The sequence below is a fragment of the Varroa jacobsoni genome, unplaced genomic scaffold (genome assembly GCF_002532875.2).
Source record: "Varroa jacobsoni isolate VJ856 unplaced genomic scaffold, vjacob_1.0 scaffold_959, whole genome shotgun sequence".
Classification (NCBI taxonomy): domain Eukaryota; kingdom Metazoa; phylum Arthropoda; class Arachnida; order Mesostigmata; family Varroidae; genus Varroa; species Varroa jacobsoni.
This window is the reverse complement of record NW_019213861.1, coordinates 396,897-420,992: the sequence shown is the minus strand read 5'-3', so window position 1 is coordinate 420,992 and position 24,096 is coordinate 396,897. Positions and strand designations below refer to the sequence as shown.

The window sequence follows — 24,096 nt, the reverse complement described above, 5'->3', positions numbered from 1 at the left end:
AATGTGCACCAAAGGTTGTACTGATTATGCACTCAAAATCGTAAATTACACATAACAGAACCGTCGTGGAAAGAACTAGTAAGCAACGACGACTGTTGCCAAATATCTGTTGTAGCTTCTTTACAACATAACCCTATTCAGCATGATACAACACTTGGTATCTCTCCCCCTCTTTACTGAATTATAATCGACCAATCACGCATGTTTATGAAAAAATAGCTGCAAATTACAGGAAACCCACAAGGTTTTCAAGGCTCGCACATTTTCTTCATCTTAAGACCACCTCGCCGTAGTATCCTATTTGTATGATGCACTCTTATTAATAGCCACCAATCCAGATCATTGTCGGCTATAATGCACATATATATTCAATAATATGCTGACGAAAGCGCTGTATAAAAGCGTAAACGAGTGACTCGCTTAGTGGACATTGTCTACGTACAACTTTTAATAATGAACATCAAAAAGATTGGCGACAATTAATTAGTCTTCGTCAGTAAAAGGCGCAGGCATTATTGGTCCATATTCAACTGATGCAGCAGACTGTATAACCAGCATCTGATTACAGGAAACATAACACATAATATTCGAAATCGAATGCAAATATTCCGCAACGCAAGCTTGCTCTGCGCAAGTTTCGGTGAGGACCTGAAGCAGCTTCAGTTTGATCGTGGTCCCCTTTCTGCATGACCCACTGATAAAAAAAATTAATAGGTTGGCATCATTAAGGAAATGGCAAGCACTGGTTACCACTTCATTATTTTCCCAAAATAAGAATTTATGGTGCTAAGTTAGGTCTTAAACAAGAGAACACATGCATAGCACAGAAATACAATTACTATGAAGTGAAATAGAACAAAATTACGGTTTCTCTAAACATTGTACATAGAAGACACTGATCTTGGGTATGGTACGGCAGCAACATGGGCTTACCATTTTGCCGAACTGGATTCAAAACTGTGTGTTTAAAATTAAAGAAGCTCACAAGTGAGACAATTTTAGTCATCTAATCATTTTTAGCTGCTGAAAAAATCCTCAGAGGCTACTACTATCTATGATGCGCTCACGAAAACCAAACGAAGTTTTTTTTTCGTAACGGTATAATCTCAAACAATGTTTTTTCCTGTAACTGTATTAGGACATTTTATATGCCTTAAGGATAAACATATTCTTACCATTATTTTGCCACGTCTTACTTACGATCGGAAGAGGTCATCTCTCAAACAAACTAAATTCAGCAAAAGATTCCAGTTTACAGATGTCACGTGTTTTTCAACTATGTATTTATAATCGGTCGTCATAGATAAGTTGTACTTCCGGAATTTTTTAGGCATCCGTGTTCTGTGGTTTTCTACTACATTAGGTAAACCATCGCAATGGAATATAATGCGTTTAATATTAGTACCAGGAAATCGTCGAATCATTCATTTCAACGTGAGTGCTTGCAACCCTCATGCTGTTTTTCTACTGAATTAATAACATTTATTTCTAAGTAAAACCCTTTCTAGACGACAATAAACTTATAGGGTACACAACGAAAGCACGATTTTCTGAGATTTTAACTGTTTGAACCCAGTCTATTTCTATGGTGTGCCAGTGCAAAATATTCTTTCGATAGGTTCGAGTGTTTCCTAAGATGTCAATAAGGCTAATGCAATTCGTGTAGTTTCCGATAAATGCAAAGTGTTGTAACAGTCGAAGAACTAGCAGAACGGTGCGTCTGCTAACATATGCTGCAATAGAGAAGCCTAGGCAAGCATCATCCTTGGTTTTATCTAACTTTATCTGTCATCTCATCGAAGCACGTGTGACATCACTCACTTCTGCAATGTTCAACGGTTCTACTGTTAGAAAACTACAAATTGTTGTTGTTGCTGTTATTGGTGCTGCTGTTGTGCTGAATAATTTGCAAAGTGTATCTGTGTAGATTCCGCGCACTGTTTATGGGAGTATGTCTCTGTCGTTCACAAGCTTTCAGATCCTTGTCAACTATCATCGAGGCTCACGGAACAGAGTCGCAGCTCTGACACCGTTCAGCCACAACAGCCGTGGCAATGACGGATTCCTAACCCGCACCCATAGTTACAGTCAACACAAGCACCAACTTTTCTGTTCGTCTGTCATAGGGATTCGGGTCTGCTGCTAATGCCGCCACTGCCAAAGGAGACCAACATCGTAATCTAGTAGCATGCCTAACCTATTTGTCTTTGCATGGCAACGGCTGGCGGGCCTCTAGCATGTGTGGGCTGTGTTGGAGTTCGCTCGCTTGACTGCGCCGTCGTTGTAGTTCTACAGGGTAAATTTTACCTCTGTTGCCACGTTAGAGGAGTAGTTTTGGAAGGAGAAGAGGTGGGTATGGAAACACGATGTCAAGCTGAGCGCGGAAGGCTGAGAAACTCATATGGCACTCGACTTCTTCACCATTATGACGTGCATATCCAATCCCAGCTACCTAGACCTACCGCAACTCAACTTGGCCGTAACCATGCGCGATTAATAGACTGCCATTTGAGCTCAAAATGTTCATTAAAATGAGAGGCCAAAACGACCACATCATTCATTTCAGAAGCTTAATTTCTCTCAGTCATTTATCGAGACACCTTCAAACCTTTTTACTCTCTTTTTGAATTTGACTTATACTTTAGAAACAAAATAAACTATAGGAGTCGTTAAAGCATGTTTCGAAATGCATACTTAAGTAAATGCATATTGTCTTTGCACCCAAAACCTTTCGGCATTACACCAAACGATTGTGAAATGCACATTTGAGTGCATTAAAGAAATCAAGTCACCTCTTAATTATTTTCAGATACAGATGGGCACTCCAGTGATACTTAAAGTAATAAATATATAGGCCACTAGGATTTTAAATGTTTGGTGGTTATATAATAATTTCATTAACAAGCCTTAAGTAATAGATCTGTGATCAATACATTTTAAAAGTTTTCCTCCATCGCTTAGCTTTTATTCGCCAGTTTAAGTAAACCTAGCTTTTGATTTGCCCAACGCATTGTGTGAAGTTTATCTTACTATAACGAATATTCTTGGTATGCCCATCTTAAAATTACACTTATTAGGTGCTACTTGAAGGACCATAAAACTTACCACAGCCGAAGCCCTATCCTGTGTCGGATTCAGTTTTTGTCACTCGATTTACAGCAAAAAAATGAACATTTATATTGTCCAAGATCTTAGCCAATTAAAAACGTCATAGATAAGAAAGTAAGCGATGCGCGGTTCTTATAAACCGGTTATACACGCTGATAACAATAATGTGAAAGCCGTAAACGGTGCAGATACAAAGCTGTGTTTGCAAACTTTGCCAGTTTTTTGCATTGCACATACGTACCTTTAACGTGGCCAAGTTACGATTAGGCGATTATTAAATTTGCTAATTTTTGTTATTCAAAGGAAGTGGGAGTAGACATCTTATTGGAAAAAGCATGAGTTCAATGTTGCGAAAAAAAGATAGTTTGTAAAGAAATTTGACTTGGAGTTACAACAAATGATGTTTCAGTTTCAAGTTTACATATATTCTGTATGCCTTATCCACTCGTAAATTGACTTTTGCTTCCTTCACAAAAGGATAGTGAATAGAGGTTGAAAACGCACTGCTTTAGCCGAATCAACAGTGATATCATGGTTATCATGGCTGATTTTCGTGTAGATTTATAGCCATGTGTACAAACGGTCAATTATCGGGCTAAAAAATTCCAAGACTATTGTTATAAAACAAGAAACATTTAGTTACTCGGAAGTTCCTTTAAGATATTTTTATTGCTTTGGGGTTGGAAATTACGGGGAACGAAAGATCACATTAATCCGAGAATTTCGAGGAAGCGGATATCGGTGAGCTGCAAAAAGCCATATTTGCATTACAGTATGACCCGGTACGTTATCAAAAAAGGGACTGGTAGGCGTTTTTCGAAGGCTTAGTTTTTTGCGATAGACACGCCATGCAATTTTATTTGGGTTTATTCATATTCATTCCCAAGTGATAGTAAAAAGTTGTCGGTTTTGGTCAAAACAGACTTTTTATTATTCCAAGCTACACTTTTACTATTTAAAACTGCCAAGAACCTTTCAAAGCGAAAACCTGAATGCTCTTCCAAAACTTGAATATTCTCATTGAAGCTATGTGAGCGCAAATTTTGCCTACAATCTTTCACATATTTAGTTTCCTAATTTCGCACAACTAAACTTGGTGCACATTCACCTCCCCATATTTCTGTTTCCCAAGAAAATCATAAAACATTCTGTTACAGTTTTTTTCACTCTACGAAGTTAAGTGAAAGCGTCGTCCGATTTAGCCGAAATCGCCCGATAAACTGCATTGGGTCGGCCTTCTCAATCAGTAGATCTGACGGAAACATTACACAAATGTCTTAAATTTCAAGTCAAGGTAATTGTTATTAAGTTAACGCTAAATTCAACACAATCCTTTATTTTTTTAAGCAGGATAGTAGACAATACGAAACGACGCATAAATATCATGCCATGTACTCACCACCAGACTTACATCAATGTACATGAAACATGTTTGTATTTGAATTTAAAAAGTGATTGAATGTATTACAAATATGAAAAAAAGCATGTATGTACACTTGACCCACACTTTCCCTTGATTAAAAGAAGTAAGTACGTGGATGCTATGGGAGTCCTTACGTATTGCTAAGGGACAGTCAACTCTCAAGCAACACTAATCTTATTTCTTTGTCTATATTCCCCGATAGTAAAGCTGTGTCACAGCAAGTTGTCCCACTTTATTGGCGTAATTGGCTAATACTTGCCGGTGCCTCTAGTAACAGCCACCTGTAGACTCCATCTATAGATAAACTTCAGGAACAATATAGACATCTGAATCGGATTCCAATCTGTCTTTTTGTGCAAAATAAGTGCAGACAAAAAAAAAAACATGCTTTGCCTGTTACAACACTTCCCTGGTTTTAATAAAGCATACGAGGGAAGGTGGATGAATATCATAGTGACGCTTAAATAAGTGTTTGATGGGCGTCACGTCTGAACGAGTTATTGAAGTGAAATTTGAAAATGTCTGTATATATTATTGAACGGCAGTGTCCTTGAGCGCATTTGTAGCCTGTTACAGTTGTCTTGTGTGACGCTCCTAGTTTCTGTCGATGGAATAGGTTCAATTGTTTTTCGGACACTTCATTTTAAGATAGCTATTTGTGCAATTTCTTCTGCCATGCTGGATCTCTGGAGCTATTGTAGTTTTTACGGGGTAGACTATAGGCGGTGCTGGACAGGCTAGTAGTGGAAGAACCCTGTCAAACCCTTTGCCCCACTCAGAGTCTATCGAATAGCTTGGATTGTCCTGATGTTTTGTTGCCGCATTGTGTGCCTCGGCACCACTATCGCTGAATACTTATGTGCAACGGAACGAATAGAACAAATTGGATAATACACCAGCTTAGACGGCATATACGCATGTTGTTAAGCACTCTAGAGCACAAATAGAGTTGCACGGTTCAACGTCTTCAGGCCTCTTTCGATGCAATCTATTCTGCAGTTTTCTGGAAAATCCCTACAACAGCCAGCAGCGGCGATATAGTATGCTTTGTATTTATTGTGATATTCTTCCTTTTTCGTGGAATACTTATTCCTCGGTTCTCGAGTGGCCTTCCACAGCTTTCCTTCCGTGGGAAAAAAAATTAAATTACTGAATATTACCTAACTTTCATATCTTGCAAAGAACAAAAGTATTTGTTTAATTACGTAAGACTTCAAAAAAGCGGGCGGTACTTTCTGCAATGAACTAAAGTTTTGGTTTGTGGAGCTTATACCCAACACACTGCTCTTTCAGAATATTCTTTGCTCAAGTTTATGAAAATAAAAGATACTTCCTAGCCAGTTACAAGTAAGAAAATTATGCCAATGACTACTTCGCCCATTAATGATATATTGCTTCAATAATGAAATAGGCGAGCAATCAACTTGAGTGTGCGCTTCTCCCGGTTGGCCTCTTCATATGTTAGGGTAATGATACGGTGACATTTTGTCGTCGCTGTACATGTAGAAACGGGTGTCAAAAGACACGTCTCTGAGGCTTGGCTCCGTGTTGTTCTCCTAAGCCGTTTGTATCTACTTAACAATGACTTAATCTTCATTGAATCCTCAATAACTCCGTCAGTTCGAAGAGCGCAGTGATTATGAGGACTACAACTTTTCGACAGAGCAATTATAAAAAATGCAATTATTTTTGTATTTCATATAATGTATTTTGTAATTGTACATTTAAAATTTATGTTTGGGTCTTAACCCTCTTTCAAAAATACAAGAACGCTGTGTTAAGACTTGAACATCTATTTACTTTCTTGGTACATAAATTAAGAAACATCTACTAAATTAAATGTGCTCCACCACTAAGCAGGCAGTATCAACGCACCTTGCTGCACTAATATTCGGAACTTCCGACGATAATTAAAATGTTCCACAAAATGCTCGGTGGCTAATAATGCAACTCCGTTCTACATAAAGGCCAGGTATCTGTATTGGATCGTAACGGCTCTCAGCCTTGACCTGTTACTAACATCACATGTACTGCTAAAAGAGTTTTACCTTCGGAGGGAAGAATTGCCGACGTTGACCTAAGCATTCGCATGAAAAGGTTACGAAAGATCTTACAGAGTTTACAGACTCACAAAGCAACATTCATGATCAGATTACATCTGTAGATATTGCTGGATCCGACTCAGTTTGGCTAGCATTTTTACTAGCACTCCTTTGTTTCACTGCTACAGACCCTATTGTAGCCTTAAGCATTTTCTGGCGCAAGTTGACACATGTTTTATAAGCAATAGAAATTCATGCGCGTCGTTCATGATGTAGAACATATGTGTACATTTTAGACAACGTTTTCTCTAGCGATTGCAACTGTGGACCAGCGTTCCATACGTTCGTTTCCAATTCTGACGGAGCTCAAGGGAATCAACGACCTAATATAACGCGAATATGACCAAACGACGCGTCAGTAAGCAAAAAGTATCACTTGTGTATATCTGAAACCTGTCAAAATTGTTAGAAGTACGTTAAATTACTTTTTAGGCATATTCCAAGTCTAGAGACATGAGACCAATATTCTAGAAAATTACAGAATTTTTGCTCCGCAGTCTGCAGACGCAGCATGTTTAATCAGAGTTTGGTTGCAGTGTTCTATCGATTTTCTAACTTAGATTACTTAAAGATCACCTTATGTGAAATCAAGATCAGTGCTTTTTGTAGCTCGAAACCTGGCAGTCTTACCATCATGAGTAATTTAATGTTGTACGTTGAATTTACTGAAAAGTAGGTTTCCGTTAAAGTACTACGGATTACGTTTGCTAAAGATATAAGTAGCGTGAAAATAGCCAAACTTTCCATGTTTAGCTTGTTTTGTATTCAATGCGATGGGTTTACGGTTGCTAGCGCATCAGTCGCCGTGCCAACTTGCAACAAATTGTTATCCAGGCAATATGTTATATAACTAAAGCTGAATATTCACGTGCGTTCTTATTAAGTATATATGCTCAAAGGACCTGCTTTTTAAATTTGTGTTTCATCATAATGCATCAAATACGGGAGAAACTAAGTTTACGAGGACTTTAGACCAAGCTATTGCTGTGTAAAGAGCTAAATTGAGGGTCGTGTGTTTCAAGCGAAGCGTGTGCTCTTTTAACTGTGTAAATGTATTTTACTAAAAATAATTTGTTTTTTCTACTCTACATCAACAACGATAACTATACCGTTGTCTACATGCCGAATTGAAATAAATTTTATCACGTAGCTATCAATATACAATAAATGTGACGCCTCTTTCTGTACATGAAAGTGTTTTTATATGCAAAGGGTGATATTTCTAGCTATATATGCTGCTAGCTTCGCTAGGCATATATATTTTCTTAATTATAACATAAGTAAGCAATAAATGCTAAAGTAACTGTTAAGAAGGATATAAAGATAATGGTAACTACATCCATGCACAACGGTGCGTTGAAACTACGTGGACAGCAAATTAGGTTTTATGGCAGTCATAGCTCCGAACATGAACCAGGAAATACAGAGCACGCTGGTAAATCTAGAGCCTGATTGTGTTGCATCGTACGATGTTTACAGGCATTTTTTTGTTAAGTAAGTTCAGCTAGGCAACAGTCAAAGAAGTCTATGGCAGCAAACCAGGCATATATTGCATGAATTACACAATACTGATCTCAAGGCGAAGCTAGCAATCAAAATTTAAGGGCCGATGAAGTTGCAAGTTTTCTTTTAACGAAATCGGTTCAGCAATTTTCTAGCCCAATTCTACTGCAGCCAGTGGTAGTAATAAGCGTGCGTCTCTTCCACTTACAGGGATATTTCGATAATTGTCTTTTTGCAGGAAAGAAACTGAATTACTAAAATTTATCAGCCTAAACTCATACACTTCCAAGAGACCTATACATCGATAGTTCCAGGGCTAAGCCCACATGATTAAGGCGTGATATAGCTCCGTCATAGAATGCTTATTTCTTTGTTTTGACGAAATTAGTTTAATAGTTTTCTAGAAACGTAATTAAAGAACCAGATAAAGTACACACAAGCTAGCTACTTTTGAATGAACTTGATTCCTTAACAAGGACATCTAATCTTCAGGAATAAGCGGGTGTACGCTAAACAAAGCCGACATTTTCTAGATCTAGTAAAGTATAAGGGTCAGTAAATATGAATGTCGACTGCCCCTTTATGGATAGATGCCTTACACAAAGAATGTCAGCCGACCGCAGGGCTCACGCAAAAGTATCATAGGTCATTTTATGACAAGGTTGTCGTTCTGCGTTCTGTACAAATGAAAGACTGGCTCACTGTGACCAATAAGGCTTCCAAGCTCAAATTTACACTAATCTGTAAAAGGTTGTCATTTGCTAGTTATACAATTTAAATAAAACTATGTAGAACTATGTTCATCCACAGGCTGCATTTTATTCCATGTGACTAAACAAAATATGCAAAACGAATAGGAAGTTCGAAAAAACACTCAGTCGGGTAGAGGTCACTAATTCCATGTGGTTGCGAACGAAAATGCTTTGAATTGTACTAAGTATGGACAATGTTTCCATGTTTGCTATATCAAAGGGCGTAGCCTCGCGCCCGAATCCTAAGGTTAATGATTCCTCGCCGATTTTCTAACATATTCTTTTAGCTGTTTAATTACATCAATAACTAACTACAAATAAAAGGTTACGAGTAAATGTTAGAATTTAGGGGTAGTCTTAACTCGTATTTTAATCGTAGAAGTTTCCTTCAGCATACATTGGACTTCTAGGTGGCTTTTGTGTTCCGCTGTAAATTTGCATCAAACAAACGTATTGCTTCATCCCGAACTAAATGCATTTTTTTACTCTTTTAGGTAACAGCACCTTAAAGCAAGCACATTGTCTCATACGAAGGCTATAGCGAATAATTTTTCAAAAGTCTAATCTACTTTCTTAGCAGCATCTTCTTTTTGTTCTGCGGGCACATTACTTTGCATTTATCCTTCCGTGGACTGTTTTTCTTCTCCAAGAAAGGTCGTAAAAAAAGAGTAATAGTTAGCGCTATCTTATGATCGTGACACTACGAGCTCACCTCGAATGGCAGAAAGCCGCACTTTGCCATTTGGCAAATCGCCCCTTTTTCCACTCCAAAATACCTTTAGATTTTCCACACTAAACTTCGCAATTTTACTATGTGATCCCATCAAACATTATAGCGGGATTTAGTAAGCCAGACCATTTTTAGGCACGGAGAGGCGCGAAAGGAAGACCTTACAGAAGCCAATGATATTTGTTATATGCATTTTTATTATGGCTTATATATTATTATAACGTCAGCTACTAACGTTAAGACCATCTAAAGTGAAGTTACGAATATATATATATATATATATATATATGCGTAACTTCACTACATATATATATATATATATATTACAAGCTAATACGAGCTAGAGAACAACAATTTTTACTACTTATGTAGGTGTACGCAGCAGAGATTTAACGTATTTAAACTGTATATCAATCTAAACCTATTTGTCTGTGAACTATGTTGCTGTTAGTCGTCCCAGAGAATCCATGAGAGCACTCCACAAGGAACCTGAGCATTTTAAAAACAAAAACTGACAGTGTTTACTAATCTCGTGTAATGAAATACAATGATATCTTAGACGTATTATTGTACCACAGGTAGTGGTAACCCATGTTCTTATTTTGTAAGAACGAGTATTATTGGTGTTCGGATATTTTTATTTTATATTAGAAAATCGTTTTACTAATACGTTGGATTAGGGGGTGTGGAGCCTTTCGGCACCTAACGTTCAAGGACTCTGTTTTCAGTAAACATTTTTTATCTCTCATTCGAATGCATATCAGTTTTATTGGCTTTAATTAGGTAATTCTTAGCGATTTATGATGCATATAATAAGTGCAATTTTTACTCATATACATGATGCTGGTCGCCTTAGACGGTATCGTCTCTGGCTGAAAATCTAGAAGAAGTTAGTTAGAGTCTTACTATACAACATACGTAACACCACTAAATGATGAGTTTTTGTGCGAAACTATTCTCATGTTTTGACGTAAAACATTTTTCACCTATTGATAGAAAAATGCTATGCCAGTTTTAAGCAGATCGCTCAACCTAATACGCAATCAAAGCGAATCTAGCGCAATGTTCATAGCTAAATAAAGGCGTCTAGAACTTCAGTGGATTTTCACCTTGATTTAAGGGTACTTTCTTAAGTCGAATGAAATTCATGAAATTTGTACTATAGGTATGCAGAATTTAAATGCCAGTAACCTGTAGGCATCTTGACGTTGTTATTTAATCCTTGAACACTTGGACCTTACTTAATGGATAAGCAAGTCAGTCTTATACTATTTTATCGTATGATTCTAACTCGAGAAATAAAATCCGTAGATCCACTAGAGTTTCTCAAGTGATTTAAAATGAGATCTTTTCAGTTTGTTTTACATGGCAGTCCCTAAGGGTAGTGCCGCTTCCACGATAATGGTTCTATGCCTTTTGAAAGAGGATAATGATGGTTGCAGTGCCATGCTTGTTGCGCGCAACGCTATATTCTTACTACGCTCAAAGACACAGTGTTTGAACCATCTGAAAGGACATACTTTTTTTTCTTTCACGTAGCCTACCGTTATAGATGTAGATATGCAAATTAAAAGATGAAACCGGAACTAAGTGAGAAGGCTGGCATTTAATGGCGTTAATCGCCAAGCCGCTATTTTTCTCTATCTATTAGACTACATTGCCTCAATGTTATGCTCATATACTTCAAATAACATAACTGGAAACTACCTCAGGAGATTCCGATACGCTTAAAAGGGAATCATGTCCAGCAAAAGTTGTTTGTTCGCCATAGTGTTTTATTTCAGAAAGACGTACTGCGCGCGTTTTACAAAAATATTTAGACATTTACTGAGAAGAAGATATCACTAAAGAAAATAAGTAGATTATATAATAACTACAGCTTAATCGAGACCTAATTTGTAAAAATATAATCAAATGTCGTAACGACAAGGACAAGTCGCACTGAGACAATTCGCACAGAATAACATATAACACTAAATATATTATAGGGAAATAATGCTAGATATATTGCTTTATGTGCTATTATAAGTAAACAATGGATTTCTCTTAATAATCTATAGAATAATAGTATATTCTTATATAATGGTTTACCTTTTACATTTACAAGACTAAATGTGGAATTAGACTTGGGACCTTATGGTTATAAATACTTTACGCTACCGCTTACGTCATCCTGTTGGATATAGAGATCTCAAAAACGAAATTAGAGGACCTATTTGTACAATAATAGATAGTACTGTTATCTGTGTAAATGTAAGTGAAAAATACAATAGCAATATAATGCGGCAACCCATATTCATTCCCACACTTTTTATCTCAATCGTTGACATACTGAATTAGAACTCAAGAAAACAACTGACTGATATTTTGTAGAGTAATATTAGGACCCAGATTTCTTTTTATACTTGCTTTAGACGTCTTTATATTCGCTTGTAGGCATATCGACGATCTCTGACGAATTTCTGATCTATTTTTATTAAATTCTTTAAACTCATTCATGCATTTGAGGCTCATTTGAGTTTTAATGAAAGTCTATGTTAATGAACCTAGGTTCTAACTTAGAGAAAAATGTGTTTGTTTCTAAAAACTGAAAAAATGTACAACGAATAATAATAATAATATTTTGTAATCATTACTGTACTACAGAAGTCCCTGAGAAATCAGCAAATTAGCTTGCAGGGATAAAACCTGTTGATCTACAAAAATGACCCTGCTTGTTGTAGCACCCGAATCGTCTTTTAAAAAGCTAGTTTTAGTTGTCTGTAATAAGATAAAATTTTATAGTCGCGAAATATGTATATAGAAAGTGGAACATCTAAATCCGAACTTTTTATTATGAGTTGTTTCTAAGCATGTATATGAACAACAACAGATATTCCAATCAAATTTTTTGTATGCGCTAGAAGTGTCATTTCTGACAATAATATTTATTCAATATAACCATTATCCACTGCGACTCAGCTTCAATTTGGCAATAAAGCGACTCATAGTCACATTCAAAATATTCGTTCCTTAATCCGCAAATAACTTTTTATTAGTAATCATGTGTCAAGCGATATTAGTAGTCATATCACTATTCGGTAAATTGTCGTTAAAGTATGCTATGCACAAAAAAATCTAATGGAATTAAGCCTTGGACTGATAGCAGGCCAAAATCTTAACAATTTAGGGGCTCAAAACAGACAAAAATTCCAAAGACTTCAAAAGGACTCAAAAAGTTTCAAAAAGAACAACCGTTAGAGCTTCTCTGGACAATCTAATTGGAAATTTATACGTTACTCTTCCCAAACGGCCTTTAATTTCTGTATAAAATATTTAGGTGTATCAAGGATGGCTTTTTGAGTCATATTGATTAAATAGTTTTCAATTTAAAATTTATTGGACATCTTTAAGTCTGTCTCAGAAATAATCCTCGGATTTTTCAGAAGCTGCATGAAAACTAGCATTAACGTAGACCATCTATTTAGAGCGAAAAAGGAAGTTTTTAATCTTAGTGAGGATTTGTCCCGCGAGAAGAAACTGAATAATAGCTGATTCTTGCTAAAATCGCGAAAATAGCACGCCAATTTCCGCCATAATGAGTTTGTTGTTTCCTCTAGAAAAAAAAACTAGCTTTCATCAAGTGCCAAAAATATAATAGTTGAAGAATGCGTACCGCTGCGACAAGCAGCCCGACAAGGTCAGTCCACATTTAAATGATTCACCTTGTATGTATATATCAGTTGTAGAAATACCTTTCCCTATCTAACTTCGGCGAAGATAGTTTTTAGCAGCTCCATAATCATTAACATTTAAAAATGATCCTTACAGATGCATTCTGCTTCATTAGCACGACCGGAGCCATGGAGGGAAAAAAACATGATCCTTATTCCTTGTATTGTACAAACACTTAAAGAGAGAGACAAATGGTGGAAGTGAGCTGAGATCCTATCCTCAAAGCTGAATTTAGCCGCAAAGAGAGAGGCACCCTTCTAGGTCTTGACACTGTCATTAAATACGCAGCATGAGTTATCGTTACCATTGCTTTTACATAGTGCTTCAATATCTGGAATAACTATAACGCACGTAGTAAATGAAGTACGCATCGATACGGTTAGCTTAAGGATAATAGATCGCTTTTGATTTACAGAATAATCACAAGATATACAAAGATTTAATTCTGTAATTTATAGGACAACCTCTCGTAAGTGCGTTTTGTGCAAGCATGGTATAAGGCGCGCTTACAGCAGGCGTTCTATTCGCATTTCTTATCCATAATAACCTCGTACACAAAATCTGCAACCGAAATTTCTTTTGGCGTAAAAAAGCTACCAAATAATAATGATTAATATACAGTACAATAATGAGTAAAAATCAAGTTGGTGGACCTTTATTGTTCTAACAAGACAAATAAACATCACATCATATATATACATATATATACACATATATACATGCTAGTATTTAATTGTTTGCTATATTTTACTGCTGCCAATATAATTATATCCATATTTTCAATCTAATTTAAAGCCGCGTCTATTGTAACAAGGAAGGATGTTTTTCAATAAATATATAATACTTCATAAAAGATACATACCTTTGGACTCGCCCGAAGTCGACTGACGAATTGCCTTATGGACTCCCATATAGGGCATATCATCTTTTCGTCAAGGCTTGAACCGGAGGTAGGAAATAGTAGATAGACATGCCCTCCAATAAAACGACTCCTGATTATGTACTCACACATTTGCGTAATAGAGCAAGGATTGAGGGAAGTAAACGCAATGTTTAAATAACTTTTATTTCATAAATATTATCCATTGCAGACAAACAGTTTCAAGCTGTACTATGTTTCGTAAGTGACCAAATAAAGGATCAAAGTTGGTTTCCTGTAATACATTCTAATACATTAAGAAACTTGATTGTACGTGCTATACTCTAGACCAGTAGCAGACTTTCGACAGGGTTTCGGCAACTAATCAGCAATGGCCTCGTTTAGTAAATACTTGCTTTTTGCAAATATTCGACAATCGCACATTGTCTTGAGGCACCTTTCAAATTTGTAGGCCAAAACATTGGTTGCTAGTGTGCACTTTTCGTGACCAAAAGGTTATTCTAACTAATAGACTAGAAAAGAAAACTAATTCATACGCCAAAGAAAAAGTAAACCCTATACTTAGTAATTTAGCGTGAGGTTAAAGGAACATATGTATTTTACTACGGATTCTATTTGCGGAGGCCAGAAGTTCGTGAGCACCACCCACTTAAGATTTAAAATATTGTTGGTTGTCTCTTCAATGTCATTTATATATAAAGTCTGTATTGCTTTATTCTATTTCTAGTTTATTATAAAAAAAAAAAAAAAAAAACACGCTGTTCTCACCGGTATAGCTGCCATTGTTCGGTCACAAGGACCCTTAAAAGGGACACGTAGGCCAACGAGCTGACACTGATTGATTCTCGAACGTTTCTTGAAATGTTTGAATATATATTATGAAACACAGTTCGCCAGACCCTTGTGAAACTGTTTCTTTTAAATTGTGTGCTTGAAATGCTTGCTTCCCACATTTTCTTTATAGCTAAACTCATACCATGTGAATACGATTGATGTTCGCTTCTTCTTTAACGCAATTTAATTAAAATGCTTGAATGTACTTCAGTTGGTGCAAAATTTCTTATAGTAAACTCGTCAATATTGTCGAAGACATTGCAAACATGTTCATACATCATATTAACTTCTCTTCTGGATATTTTATAGTTACAGTTAATGAGTTATGTTCTGCTTAGCAGGTTATAAAACTATAAACTAAAAATAACCGCTCGCAAAATTCAGGCCAACAACCTTTCTTATGCCGCTTAAGCTGTTTTACATCCAAACGATTATTCGATTTGATATTTTAAATAAACAGAACAATATAAATAAACAGATTCCGGAGTGATAACAAATTGTAATGGCGGATTCTAGCTACGAAATCAGCCTCAAAGCTGCTTTGAAATTTACTGACTTTAAGATGTCAAATTGCGGTTTTCCTTTAATTGCGGTGTTTAGTTTTGGATGCAACCCTATTCCAGGTCGATAACTCTTAACCCTATGACGAACTACGATTCTGACTGACCATCAATATTGTTTGCACTTCAAATATGCCATTCCCTTAAGGACTCCCAATAAGGTTGCTTCTTTTTAACTAGATCAAATAAAAAATTGTTTTTTGTGCTGATTATAGATTACAGCAATGGTAAGATTTGACCGTTGATAGCTGGCAATTAACTAGCCGACTAGAGGGCATTATAACCACAGTTCGTAGGAAACAAAAGTGCACTCATTATAATAATATATACACTTCTCTTATAATGCAATCATTGTTCCGGGCGGGATACCTTTATTTTGAAACAACTTTTTTTGGATATCTTTTAGCCTGACGACGACACGCTGCTGCTGTATCTCGCGTAATTAAGAGCTACATCGTACGATTTGCTTCTCGATGCGCCATTAGGCTAGAACCTAGCCAGCAGCTTTCGGAACGTGTAGGGCTTTGGCGTAGAACAACGGACTCCCCAAGCTGTGACGAACACAGCGAAAAAGGTGTTGCTTCATAGATCTCTTTCGCTAAAGAATTCAAATGCTTGCCAGCTTTTAAACTTTGGATGACTGATCACAACTCTGAGACTTATCGTGCAATACGGCTAGAGAGTGGAGTCCCGGAGTCGCACGTACAACCTTGCCTACTGTAGTGTAGACCGTGGAGACGATCACCTCGATCAGGCGAAAAAAATCGCGGTAAGGGAACAGTAGGGCGCTCAACAGCCGTAGAGACAGACGCTCCATGGCTATGCAGATCGTTCGTTTTACTAAGGGTTTATAGGCCCACAAGGGTCCTGAATGGCAGACAGTGTCCCTTGCATGACCCGGGCTGTGATTCGAAAATTGAGACCAATCTTGGCGAAAATTCATATCGACGGATCTACCGGAGCCCCGAGCAGTTGACATTCACGATTCGCTTTTGTCTTCTGACAAATGGCAAAACTGCGAACATGCTCCCTTATCTTCACCCCGCTACGAGAAGTCACGGGACGTCAATCGGTAAGTGATCTCTCTTAAGCCCGTATGGCCTTGGGGACAAAAAGCAAACACCGTCAGCTTCGTCGATCGTGCAGAACATCGCTTGAGGACCCTGCGGGCCTAGACGACACAGCGTGACTATCCGTAGCATAAATCGGCTGGCCCTTCCATCTTTTGCTGTCGGTGACTCTGCAATCCAGAGCCAATGCTGACTTCCTCCTTATCACCCCTTTCGGCGTTTTGCTCTCGCATTGGAGACCCTGAAAATATTATATTAATAAAAAATATCATAGTAATGTTTTGGCTGTCACATTCAGCACATACTGTAGCACAGCACCTTATCCATTGTTCACAACACAAAACTGGCGCGGCCTCGTGGGCCTTTTGAGTGGATAATTAACCTGAAAATAGCCCAATTCATGACACTGAAAACATATTGCGTTTGTGCGATAACTCATGGGAATATGTTGGTGAAAAGTAGTTTCGCTGTATCCTGCGCCGCCCGTGAATAAAAAACCGGACGCCTGAATCAGGACACCGTAAAAAAACGTTAGCTGCCGCAACAAAAGCTGTAGAAGGAATCGGCTTATACTGTATAAAAGGGCTCCGGTTTAGGAAAACAACCAATAGTCGGTCGGTCGGCCTAGGAAGACCAACCTATAATCGTTGCCAGCAAGTCAGCTCTTTTAGCTTCATAAAGGTGAGGAACGTCTTTTTTATCATTTTATCGGCTTGAAAAACTTCCGCTGAATCGACCTCCCAGAGAATGCGTTTGTTTAATTTCTGTTTAAAAATTTCGTTATGTCCACTTCGGGTACGACCTTTAGATCATGCCGTACCGAATCACGTGGGTACGGCCTCACATTTTATAGAATTTAATCTTATGGTATTAAAAGTGTCATTTTCGAATAAACCTGCTGTCGTCAAAGCTTCGGCTCTATCAACTTACTGCAGATTGTCGTATTTTTTTGGACGCTACACCTCCTATCAAATTTGCAGCACTGACACTATTCGACCGCACGCAACTAATGACTCACTGGCCGGCTAAAGAGTATTATTACATACTAGCGGCCGGGACTGTTTAAATATTTGAGTTCAAACCTATGGCAATGCACAATAATTAATTGTTTTTACAAATTGTGTCTAAATTCAATGAAGTCTTTTCATTTACTCCAGTTACACCACAACAAAACTCAGCTACAGAAAACATAAGAATGTTTACATGCATATATCGTCACTGTATATGACGCAAAATTATTTTTTCTGTTTGCACATTGCGTTTTAGGCAACTAAGAAATAACTGTTGATTCATTATAATTTTTGTTTTCATTTTACTACGTTTACTACGTGTATAGTGCTTAAAATCCACAATCTAAGCCCGGCTATGAGCTTTTTAAAATCTTATGTAGCAAAATTATGGAAGAAAAAAGTTCATTACCTTTTATCTATTCTCGAAAAAAGTACCTAAAACTGTCCGAATAATGAACTGCAAACGGCCGATCTGACAGTTAAGACAAATCTTGTCACTTTTTATTTATTACCGCATGTGACAATTCTTTTTTGATACTCAAATCAAGCTAAGTATACAGAACCGCACTAGTGGAGCATCGCTTATTATTTGTCCTTCATGCCAGCTTAACACTCATCGGAACTTAATAAGGGTACATGTAGCTTATTTATAGATGACGATTTATAGAAATAAATGGTGCAAATTCTACACACTGGTTAAAAATTACTTCCGGAAAACATAGTCTGCGGTAAAAAATTATAAATTATGCGGGTCATCCTTCTATTGTACAATTTCTTTTTTCGCATATTTTATGATTACAGGGTTAGTTAATAGTACTGTGCATAGCTGCTTTTACGTACCCGAAAGTAATGTACTCGTATTAGAGTGCTTTAGTTGTTTTAACGTACGTTTGTCAAAACAAGTGAAGAATTTTTCATGGGAGAAGAATCGAGGTAACCAGCTGCTTTGTAATAAATAGGACTAAGTAGCAAATGACAATGAATGAATTTTCTTCTTCTAGCATCCTCAGAAAGCATTTGTTTAACTTTCATAGTACACGATGTGTACCTAAGGCCGTAGTTCGATGGTGTCCGCCCTGAAGTTCGAATAAAGTAAAATTACGTGAAATTAATTTATATGCAATAAAGAACTTATTGTCAAACAGAGATAACAGTAACGAATAAACAGAAAAATGTAATTTTTTTCTGTTAGAAGTTTTTCTATTAGAAGAACCGGAAGCGACAATTCCTCAGTAAATCCGGAAGGTGTGACGTGCTGCAAGCCAAAGGTAGACTAAGGAAAAACGTCGATGCTAAAATGAGCAACCGGAAATCAAATATGTAGCCTCTACACGCAGTATGAATAAGCCAATAGAAGGCCATGAAGTGGATAAAAATAGGAAGATGCAGTGAAACGAAACTTGCTTAAGGGAGGCCGCATCTAGGCTTAACGTAAGAGTTGTTAATTTTAATATGTATGTACTTGTAAATGGATTCTTATACCAAGTCAAAGCTTCGCCTTGAGTCGAAGCTGTTATCATGCTAGGCTATGTGAGAGCAAAAAGTAAACGTTAAGATTTTGTTGTCTAAGTGTTTCGACGTTGGTACTATGGTACACCTTCAGTTTGTCAAACTCCAGATTTTAAATCTGCTTTGCACAGAAAAGACCGGTGAAAGGTTCACGTAGCCCTTAATCACCCGTAGCCCATACCATAAATGCAAAGGCATATTGAGTTTACTAACTATACGTAGTACTACTAGCATCAGGCGGAGATCAAGAAACGAGCAACGAAAAAATTTCAATACCCTAAACTTATCAGTAACTCACAACCTGTCTACGAAATAGAAGTGACCCTTGTACATGGTCAGCAAGTTGTACATATCCTAACAGAAGGTACGACATGCCTTGTGACGTCTACCAAAAGTTACGAGGACCGTTCTTACGGCGTATGATAATATAATAATTTTTAAATTTTATTCTGGCGCTACTGCTGTATAAGAGCTTGTTGTTTCTAAAATAAACTGCATTCGAGCCGGTAGTAAACGCGTAGTCGCGTCACTTTGGACTAAAGCAAGCTTCTATGATATATTTTAAAATTATAGAATTAAGGTATACTTAAGATGTCATGCAGATTAAACTTTATGCTGATAATGTGGAAATGCAGCATATGCAATTCAATATTTAGTGATTGCACAGATCAATAAAAAGTCATGAAATCCACGATATTTGTGATTATTTATAGTATTTGCAAATGCATGTCCAGTGCCATTTCTTATACGCAGTCTACTTGAATCGGTTTTTACAGAAGTATTAATGCTATGAAATTCAAACGCTTGCAAAAAAACTATTTCCAAGAGAGTATTTGAATTAGTACAGTACTTCACGTTGGAACTTAATCATATTTATTGTTCGTCATAAATTTTCTTTTTTTTTCGAGTCATCGAGAAAAAGTTTAATCAGCTGTTGTGTGAGGTACAATTGAAATATGTTGTACGGTATGTAACACGTAACTACCGTAATCATGGTAAACACTGACTTATAAGGGTTTTACAAATTAGTTAGGTACTTTAAACAGATAAAATTTTAGAGCGCTAACATAGCGAAGAGGACAAAGAGTGTAAGACACGTAGTTAGTATTGCGAACTGACATTATAATTTACTTTCAAACATTAGTAATAATTTACTGCACTAAAACGAAAAAAAGAAATATATATATATATATATATATATATATATATCAGAAGTATATTATAGTATGAGCGTGTCGAGAAGGGCTTGTATGATATCGAAGGGGTTGCCAACACTCTTAAAAGAAGACCCGAATTATCATAGAGAAAGATGCTGTCATGAATGGATAAAATAATACGTCTATTTATTTTCAGACTCACTAAACTTCCAGATATCATACGCGGTATAAAATTACAAATATATCGTCGTCCACGGTAACCCGTGTCAATGATTTGCAAGAGTCATCAGCACAAAAAATATATTCGGTACTTGGTTTCGCATCTTTCTGCAACAACCATAATGTAAGCCGATGGCAAACGGGCAACTGTTAGGTATCTGTAAAGTATGCTTAGTGACGCAGACGGGCGCCAGGAAAATTACCACTAATGGCAGTGACGTATAGAAGGCCTCTGCTGTTTTCTAGCGTGTCGACTCTATAGAAGAGCCCAGGCTCGTGATCGGCGATCCTCGTCTCATTTGTGATGATTAATCGACTTAAATGAATGAAGTCATGCGCAATGGTTTCGGGGCGCGTGTCGGCTTGCCACTAAGAGAGAAAGCAGAACACTCCTGTCTCTATCTGATGTTTTAATCGTGTTTGTAATGTTCGTTTGGGTTCATGGCTTGCTTAGTGCCCGCTAACAGAATTTAAATAAAAATAATGCATAATTAGACCAGCGTCGTCTAGGCGCTTCTTCAAACGACTATTCCTGGAGAGAATGAAACCATAATGGATAGCATATGACGTTTAGCGGATCCAGCATAATGCTTGAAATAGTTGCTGCTGCAGTATTATACACGACGAATCGAAGCTAATTTGCCTACCGTTCCGATCAAAAGCAATAGCTGGCTTGAACTTGTCCGAGTCTTCAAAATTCTCTTGATGTACGTATAAAATTCAGTTTTATATCTTGATACTAGATATATAATATCTACCGCACCAATATGGTGAAGTTAGTGCTAGAGGGAAGCTGACAATAGTTAAACATAACAAAAAATAACCAAAAAATATATCCTATACTTCTTGATGTCAGTACTAATTCTTTGGAAATACAACAGATTAGGTCATTGACTAGCGTTATCTTCGGTGATAGATGAAGGGTTACATTTTCGCAAATATATTTTATACGTATTCTGTGTGTAGGATATGTTTGATTTAAAATTGTTTTATTTCCGAACACATCCAGTTTTTGGCAGTATATGAAAAGGTGGCATAAGCAGAAGGTTTCGTCGCTTTCAAACGACGAGCCTTGAGAAAGTTAAATAGAGAAATAAACCAAGTTGTGTGGTCGCATTTCGATAATGGTGTAGTGGTATGTAATGCGTAGTAAGGCGGGATGTGTTGGCATCGTAGTGATTAACCTTACCAAAATGCGACTCTCAAATATACACACAGTACAAAGCATCCTGCTTGCTGTCAGCACTTAACCGCAATAGGCCAATTTTGAATCTGCCGAACGGTCAAAGGTGTGCTACTCCAATGACTTCTTAAACGTCGTTTGCGTCAATAATTCTTTGTTAAGTTATTTTAATTAAAAATAAATTTTTATAAAGAGACTGGATGCAAAATTTAAGCAGAGCGCTACGCCGTTTGTCTTCTAGATATGTTATTTGCCTGGGATACTGGTGCCTTACTATAAACAAGCAGCGCTTCGTTGCTGAAAGGGGTAGATTACATAGTTATATGGATAACGGATCGTGGTAGAAGCTGCGGAGCATAACGGGCTCGTGAAATCTGTCGAATGACACACGTAATCATTTTTCTGCGTTTACAAGAATAGAAGGTTTGTAAGGGCGCAGTTGAACGCAATGCAGGATCTGGCTTGATGAGGAGTGCGCTGATGAGAATATAAGAATTCCTCGAAGTTAGAGCCTTTAGCGAATAACCTCCGTAATTACCGTTAAGCTTTAAATTTCAGAAATTGCTTGAACCTAGTGGAACTGATCGTCTCGAAAATCTCCACCAACAGACTTCAAGACGAAGAACGTTTGGCTCTGTGCGGGAATGAAAGACGAACGCATTAAGCGGTCAAAATGAGTCGCAGTAGTCTTTATGTGATAATACCTTTGTATATATGGAAATACACAATTCGCTCAAGATGCGGATCTGTTTATATTGAAATAAGTATGAAGTTTTGTGAAGCTGCTGATTTATTATTTTAATTATTCCCAAAATATGTGATATTGTTCCACTTAACATCAAAGTCTCCAGAACACACTGTAAAATGAAAATTTGCACATCATTATCAATTTAATTTTAGAATAAACATACATAGAGCATACAAACTTGTTCTTCGCAAGCATCAAGAGTTTTTAGAGTAAGTGTTTAAGCCAATAACAATGTTTTGTGCAAACTTATGTAACACTAAAGCAGTAGATTTTTTTTTCGCTTCTAATTTTGCTCCACGCCTGCTCCCATGCAGCAGCAGTACATAAAAGGTAATGCAAATGAGCGGATAGCATTTATGCGTAGATTCGCAGTGTGAAGAACAGAATGAAGTGTTAGCAACAATAGTGGTTAAAGCACTTATTGTTTAACTGCATATGAGTGCATCAACGCCCGGCTTGCTTAAGATACTTGACTAAGATTAATGAACACAGCACCAAGGATAGGAGTGTGGCGTATTTAATTTTTTTTCAATTTACCCATTTCATTATAGCTGCACAAAGAATAGTATAAAAATAACTTAATTGCCTGGGTGATCAACGTAGTCTATTAGATCTTAATGAACCATGCTAGTATATATGCCTTTGATGTCTTTTCCTACTGCTCTGATGTCATCTAATCCATATATTTAATTTCCATGTAGTGATTGTGCTAGTCATACGTATTAATATTTTTTTACTTTTGATGAGTTCTAAAGCACTCTAACTTTAGTACAGTATATACTGTAGCCTTCAACAGACCGAGCGTGTATATTTCGCAAAATTGGGTCGTTGCCGATTAGAACATCGGCTTTACAATGTGGAACGTCAAAGAAGAAACTAACTGGAATGGTTTAGATGGACTTTAGGCAAGCACACTACTTCCCGAGTGAAATCTCGCTTGGTTTTTCAGTTTTGTAGGTTTTACAGATGCCTGAACAACTACAAGCCTTAGAATTCTCTGTGTGTCTGATATAAATTGTTTTAATTATAAAATAACCAAAAAGCGTAATAGTTAGGAATACTTTGCACCTCACCTTTTTGGCTATCTGACAGTTTAGCCCAGAGCACCATCAGGTTGCCCCAAAAATGGTAAACATATTCTTTTTAGTCCTGTAATTAGATTTTTGAAGTAATAAAAATGCGTAGAAGCGCCATTTTACGTTCCAGTTAGTAAATAGGAATTCGTACTGCAAAACCTACAATACGTTTGCTAAAACTATAAATTAGTGCAGACAATTGTATGGAAATGCATAGAGATTTCTTACATAGTCAAGACAAGAGCACATTTTTGTCTACATAAAAGCATCCGTACTGTTATGACATCAGAAGGCAATATTGCCAACAAAGCAAGATAACGCAAGACAACGGTCCAAAATTGATCAAAACATCTCTAGCTCATTACCATATCCGAAACGTCATATATTCCTCGGTAGGTATCGGTTTATGTTAAGCACAGATATGGAATATAACAATGTAAAAAACGCAGTTCTCATGAAAAACTCAAGATGTCTCATCGTTTCTGACAACAAACCCTGATCTGCTCTCTAAAGTGTAT

The 24,096-nt window shown here is 37.0% G+C and overlaps 1 long non-coding RNA gene across 1 annotated transcript; it reads left to right on the top strand.

The window, feature by feature from the left end:
- The first annotated feature begins 20,724 nt into the window (after positions 1-20,724).
- On the top strand, positions 20,725-22,679 carry LOC147752826 (uncharacterized). Its single transcript, XR_015313020.1, has 2 exons — positions 20,725-21,278; positions 22,313-22,679. It is a non-coding gene; the product is annotated as an uncharacterized LOC147752826 (long non-coding RNA).
- The last annotated feature ends 1,417 nt before the right edge of the window (positions 22,680-24,096 follow it).